Source organism: Capricornis sumatraensis, chromosome 4, assembly GCF_032405125.1.
Source record: "Capricornis sumatraensis isolate serow.1 chromosome 4, serow.2, whole genome shotgun sequence".
Lineage (NCBI taxonomy): Eukaryota > Metazoa > Chordata > Mammalia > Artiodactyla > Bovidae > Capricornis > Capricornis sumatraensis.
In genome coordinates, this window is record NC_091072.1 from 86626174 (window position 1) to 86633095 (window position 6922).

At 38.1% G+C, this 6922-nt stretch overlaps 1 non-coding gene across 1 annotated transcript; it reads right to left on the minus strand.

Annotated features, from left to right (window-relative positions):
• Positions 1-654: 654 nt before the first annotated feature.
• Positions 655-726, minus strand: TRNAR-UCG (transfer RNA arginine (anticodon UCG)). The gene has a single exon. It is a non-coding gene; the product is annotated as a tRNA-Arg (tRNA).
• Positions 727-6922: the final 6196 nt, after the last annotated feature.

Genomic DNA, 6922 nt, shown 5'->3' on the forward strand with positions numbered 1-6922 from the left:
GTTAGCCATCTGTATGTCTTCTTTGGAGAAATGTCTATTTAGTTCTTTGGCCTATTTTTTGATTGGGTTGTTTATTTTTCTGGAATTGAGCTGCATAAGTTGCTTGTATATTTTGAGATTAGTTGTTTGTCAGTTGCTTCATTTACTATTATTTTCTCCCATTCTGAAGGCTGTCTTCTCACCTTGCTTATAGTATCCTTTGTTGTGCAGAAGCTTTTAAGTTTAATTAGGTCCCATTTGTTTATTTTTGCTTTGATTTCCAATATTCTGTGAGGTAGATCACAGAGGATCCTGCTGTGATGTATGTCGGAGAGTGTTTTGCCTATGTTCTCTTCTAGGAGTTTTATAGTTTCTGGTCTTACTTTTAGATCTTTAATCCATTTTGAGTTTATTTTTGTGTATGGTGTTAGAAAGTGATCTAGTTTCATTCTTTTACAAGTGGTTGACCAGTTTTCCCATCACCACTTGTTAAAAGATTGTCTTTAATCCATTGTATATTCTTGCCTCCTTTGTCAAAGATAGGTGAGGTGAAGTCGCTCAGTCGTGTCTGACTCTTTGCGACCCTGTGGACTGTAACCTACTAGGCTTCTCTGTCCATGGGATTCTCCAGGCAAGAATACTGGAATGGATTGCCATTTCCTTCTCCAGGGGATCTTCCCAACCCAGGGATCGAACCCGGGTCTCCCGCATCGAAGGCAGATGCTTTAACCTCTGAGCCACCAGGGAAGCCCTTGTCAAAGATAAGGTGTCCGTAAGTGTGTGGATTTATCTCTGGGCTTTCTATTTGTTTCATTGATGTATATTTCTGTCTTTGTGCCAGTACCAGTACTGTCTTGATGACTGTGGCTTTGTAGTAGAGCCTGAAGTCAGGCAGGTTGATTCCTCCAGTTCCATTCTTCTTTCTCAAGATTGCTTTGGCTTTTCGAGGTTTTTCGTACTTCCATGCCAGTTGTGAAATTATTTGTTCTAGCTCTGTGAAAAATACCGTTGGTAGCTTGATAGGGATTGCTTTGAGTCTATAAATTGCTTTGGGTAGTTTACTCATTTTCACTATATTGATTCTTCTGATCCATGAACATGGTATATTTCTCCATCTATTAGTATCCTCTTTGATTTCCTTCACCAGTGTTTTATAGTTTTCTATATGTAGGTCTTTAGTTTCTTTAGGTAGATATATTCCTAAGTATTTTATTCTTTTCGTTGCAATGGTGAATGGAATTTTTTCCTTAATTTCTCTTTCTATTTTCTCATTATTAGTGTATAGGGATGCAAGCGATTTCTGTGCGTTGATTTTATATCCTACAACTTTACTATATTCATTGATTAGCTCTAGTAATTTTCTGGTGGAGTCTTTGGGGTTTTCTATGTAGAGGATCATGTCATCTGCAAACAGTGAGACTTTTACTTCTTCTTTTCCAATTTGGATTCCTTTTATTTCTTTTTCTGCTCTGATTGCTGTGGCCAAAACTTCCAAAACTATATTGAATAGTAACGGTGAAAGTGGGCACCCTTGTCTTATTCCTGACTTTAGGGGAAATGCTTTCAATTTTTCACCATTGAGGATAATGTTTGCTGTGGGTTTCTCATATATAGCTTTTATTATGTTGAGATATGTTCCTTCTATTCCTGCTTTCTGGAGGGTTTTTATCATAAATGGATGTTGAATTTTGTCAAAGGCTTTCTCTGCATCTATTGAGATAATCATATGGCTTTTATTTTTCAATTTGTTAATGTGGTGTATTACATTGATTGATTTGCAGATAATGAAGAATCCTTGCATCCCTAGGATAAAGCCCACTTGGTGATGGTGTATGATCTTTTCAATGTGTTGTTGGATTCTGACTGCTAGAATTTTATTAAGGATTTTTGCATCTATGTTCATCAATGATATTGGCCTGTAGTTTTCTTTTTTTGTGGCATCTTTGTCCGGTTTTGGTATTAGGGTGATGGTGGCCTCATAGAATGAGTTTGGAAGTTTACCTTCCTCTGCAATTTTCTGGAAGAGTTTGAGTAGTATAGATGTTAGCTCTTCTCTAAATTTTTGGTAGAATTCAGCTGTGAAGCTGTCTGGACCTGGGCTTTTGTTTGCTGGAAAGTTTCTGATTACAGTTTCAATTTCTGTGCTTGTGATGGGTCTGTCAAGATTTTCTATTTCTTCCTGGTTCAGTTTTGGAAAGTTGTACTTTTCTAAAAATCTGTCCATTTCTTCCACGTTGTCCATTTTATTGGCATATAATTGTTGATAGTAGTCTCATGATCCTTTGTATTTCTGTGTTGTCTGTTGTGATCTCTCCACTTTCATTTCTAATTTTATTGATTTGATTTTTCTCCCTTTGTTTCTTGATGAGTCTGGCTAATGGTTTGTCAGTTTTATTTATCCTTTCAAAGAACCAGCTTTTGGCTTTGTTGATTTTTGCTATGGTCTCTTTTGTTTCTTTTGCACTTATTCCTGCCCTAATTTTTAAAATTTCTTTCCTTCTACTAACCCTGGGATTCTTCATTTCTTCCTTTTCTAGTTGCTTTAGGTGTAGAGTTAGGTTATTTATTTGACTATTTTCTTGTTTCTTGAGGTATGCCTGTATTGCTATGAACTTTCCCCTTAGCACTGCTTTTACAATGTCCCACAGGTTTTGGATTGTTGTGTTTTCATTTTCATTCGTTTCTATGCATATTTTGATTTCCTTTTTGATTTCTTCTGTGATTTGTTGGTTATTCAGCACCGTGTTGTTCAGCCTTCATATGTTGGAATTTTTAATAGTTTTTCTCCTTTAATTGAGATCTAATCTGCATTGTGGTCAGAAAAAATGCTTGGAATGATTGCAATTTTTTTTGGATTTGGCAAGGCTAGATTTATGGCCCAAGATGTGATCTATCCTGGAGAAGGTTCCGTGTGCGCTTGAGAAAAAGGTGAAATTCATTGTTTTGGGGTGAAATGTCCTATAGATATCAATTAGGTCTAACTGGTCTATTGTATCATTTACAGTTTGCATTTCCTTGTTAATTTTCTGTTTAGTTGATCTATCCATAGGTGTGAGTGGGGTATTAAAGTCTCCCACTATTATTGTGTTATTGTTAATTCCCCTTTTCATACTTGTTAGTATTTGTCTTACATATTGCAGTGCTCCTATGTTGGGTGCATATATATTTATAATTGTTATATCTTCTTCTTGAATTGATCCTTTGATCATTATGTAGTGTCCTTCTTTGTCTCTTCACAGCCTTTGTTTTAAAGCTGATTTTATCTGATATGAGAATTCCTCCTCCTGCTTTCTTTTGGTCTCTATTTGCATGGGAAATGTTTTTCCAGCCCTTCACTTTCAGTCTGTATGTGTCTCCTGTTTTGAGGTGGGTCTCTTGTAGACAACATATATAAGGGTCTTGTTTTTGTATCCATTCAGCCAGTCTTTGCCTTTTGGTTGGGGCATTCAACCCATTTATGTTTAAGGTAATTATTGATAAATATGATCCTGTTGCCACTTATTTTATTGTTTTGGGTTCGAGTTTATACACCCTTTTTGTGTTTCCTGTCTAGAGAATATCCTTTAGCATTTGTTGGAGAGCTGGTTTGTTGGTGCTGAATTCTCTCAGCTTTTGCTTGTCTGTAAAGCTTTTGATTTCTCCTTCATATTTGAATGAGATCCTTGCTGGGTACAGTAATCTGGGCTGTAGGTTATTTTCTTTCATTACTTTAAGTATGTCTTGCCATTCCCTCCTGGTTTGAAGAGTTTCTATTGAAAGATTAGCTGTTATCCTTATGGGAATCCCCTTGTGTGTTATTTGTTGTTTTCCCCTTGCTGCTTTTAATGTTTGTTCTTTGTGTTTGATCTTTGTTAATTTGATTAATATGTGTCTTAGGGTGTTCCACCTTGGGTTTATCCTGTTTGGGACTCTCTGGGTTTCTTGGAATTGGGTGATTATTTCCTTCCCCATTTTAGGGAAGTTTTCAACTATTATCTCAAGTATTTTCTCATGGTCTTTCTTTTTGTCTTCTTCTTCTGGGACTCCTATGATTCAAATGTTGGGACATTTAACACTGTCCTGGAGGTCTCTGAGATTGTCCTCATTTCTTTTAATTCGTTTTTCTTTTTTCCTCTCTGATTCATTTATTTCTACCATTCTATCTTCTAATTCTCTAATCCTATCTTCTGCCTCTGTTATTCTACTATTGATTGCCTCCAGAGTGTTTTTGATCTCATTTATTGCATTATTCATTATATATTGACTCTTTTTTATTTCTTCTAGGTCCTTGTTAAACCTTTCTTGCATCTTCTTAATCCTTGTCTCCAGGCTATTTATCTGTGATTCCATTTTGATTTCAAGACTTTGGATCATTTTCACTGTAATTATTTGGAATTCTTTATCAGGTAGATTCCCTATCTCTTCCTCTTTTGTTTGGTTTGGTGGGCAACTCTCCTGTTTCTTTACCTGCTGGGTATTCCTCTGTCTCTTCATCTTGTTTATATTGCTGAGTTTGGGGTGTCCTTTCTGTATTCTGGCAATTTGTGGAGTTCTCTTTATTGTGGAGTTTCCTTGCTGTGGGTGGGGTTGTACAGGTGGCTTGTCAATGTTTCTTGGTTAGGGAAGCTTGTGTAGTTGTTCTGGTGAGTGGAGCTGGATGTCTTCTCTCTGGAGTGTAATGAAGTGTCCAGTAATGAGTTATGAGATGTCAATGGTTTTGGAGTAACTTTGGGCAGCCTGTATATTGGAGTTCAGGGCTGTGTTCCTGTGTTGCTGGAGAATTTGCATGATATGTCTTGCTCTGGAACTTGTTGGCCCTTGGGTGGTGCTTGGTTTCAGTGTAGGTATGGAAGCATTTGATGAGCTCCTGTCAATTAATATTCCCTGGAGTCAGGAGTTCTCTGGTGTTTTCAGGGTTTGGATTTAAGCCTCCTTCTTCTGGTTTTCAGTATTATTTTTACAGTAGTCTCAAGACTTCTCCTTCTATATAGCACTGTTTATAAAACATCTAGGTTAAAGATGAAAAGTTTTTCCACAGTGAGGGACACACAGAGAGGTTCACAGAGTTACATGGAGAATAGAAGAGGGAAGAGTGCAGGGAGCCACCACGGGAGATCCCACCCATGACAAACATCATGCGGAGAAGACCTGACAGGCAAAGGTGGATCAGGATTTGAGAGACTCCCTAGATGAGCTTGAGCATCTATCCCCAAACCAGAATCTGTCTGTCTTACTATTTTGTGCCTTTCACCAACTCTTCTGACATTAACAGGGGGCTATCCCCAACCACCTTTCTCTGGAGAAAATCAACTTAGGGCTCTAGCTAATATATCTCTTAGGCATGAGAGGAATATTTCAATTCAAACCCCCCTCTGTTAGCATTCTAGCTTGCTTGGCAGGTTTATACAGACTCTTGCAGCTATGCATGTGATTATTCACAGCCTCCCAACTGTGAGAGGCACAGGAAGCCTAAAACATTCTCTAAAAATATAGAGCTTTTCAAAGAGTTAAAAGCTATTAGAGTAGTGCTGGTGTAGGATTTTACTGTTGAGCCAATGCTTGCTGCTAAGTTCTCATATCTGTTATCCATTGTGCACCTGGGAGTGCATTAGTTAACATAATTGGAATGTAAGAAAAACAAATAGTAGCCTTGAATTTAACCGCATCAGACCTTTGAGCTAATTGGTTCTTTCTTTGTTGTAACTCACTGCCCCTTTGCTCCGTGAGAAATGTAACTCTGTTTAACACTTTTTGAGGCTGACATAAATTAGAAATATAAAGAAAAAACATTTCAAGGGAAAATAAGTTTTCTGGTTGAGCAGCCTTTATCAAAAGGGCGTCATAAAATGTTCACAGGCCTCCAAGGCCAGAAGATAATGTACACAACATTATTTATGGGAAAAGTATGCAGAAAAAATCCTGGTTTTGATAAAGACAAAACAGATGTAATGTTTGGGCTGACTCTGTATGACTTTGCATCTTTCATTTCCCTCTATGTACAAGTCAAGGTATAAAAGCTTCCCTGAAAAATAAAAACCAGGACTGGTTCCATGAAAGCCTGGTTCCCCGTGTCTTTTTTTCTTTCTTTCTCTCTCTTACTCTCTTTTTCAGGCTGATGCCTTGGAGTATAGAGGCTCTCTGTGTTCACTTTCCTGCCTGGGCTTCTAAGACCTGAACGGGAAGGCGTTCTGCATCTTCACTGCCTCGGGAGACTGGGAGGGCATCTGCAGCCTCCGTGAACAGAGCAAGTCCCTTGTCTGGGACTATATTGGCTTTCTGTGTAAACCAAGGGATATCAGCTTCTATTCTTTCCTCTCTCATTCATTCATTCACCAACTCCGTTTCTCCTGAGGGTTCCCCTGGACCCTGCAGAGGAGGTAGTTAAAGGTGACCCGAATGAGATGAGGTGGAATCAGTAGAGGAGAGAGCAAGCTAGCCAGTAATCACTTCCTTATGTGCACTCCACAACTGGACCACTCAGAGATGTTCACGGAGTTATACAGAGAAGAGAAGAGGGAGGAAGGAGACAGAGGTGGCCAGGAGGATAAAAGGAGGGAATCAAAAGGAGAGAGACAGATCCTGCCAGTAATCTGTTCCCTAAGTGTTCTCCACCGTCTGGAAAACAAAGAAATTCACAGAGTTGGGTAGAGAAGAGAGGAGGTAGGGAGGAGACACAGGCAACCTGGTGGAGAAAAAGGAGAGTCCAAAGGGGGAGAGAGCAGTCAAGCCAGTAATCTCGCTCCCAAGTAAAAATGGGTACTGAGATTGGGTTCTTAAAGGTACAAAATTGATAGCAAATGCCAAAAAAGGAAAGATTAAAAATCTAGAGTAGAGTTTTGAATTTCAAAAATACAATATTAAAGAAAAGAAGAAAAAAAAGAAAGAAAAAAAGTCACAAAAATTATAAAATATATATATATATATGGTTTGCTTTTAAAAATATGGTCTTTTTTTTTTTGCAAAG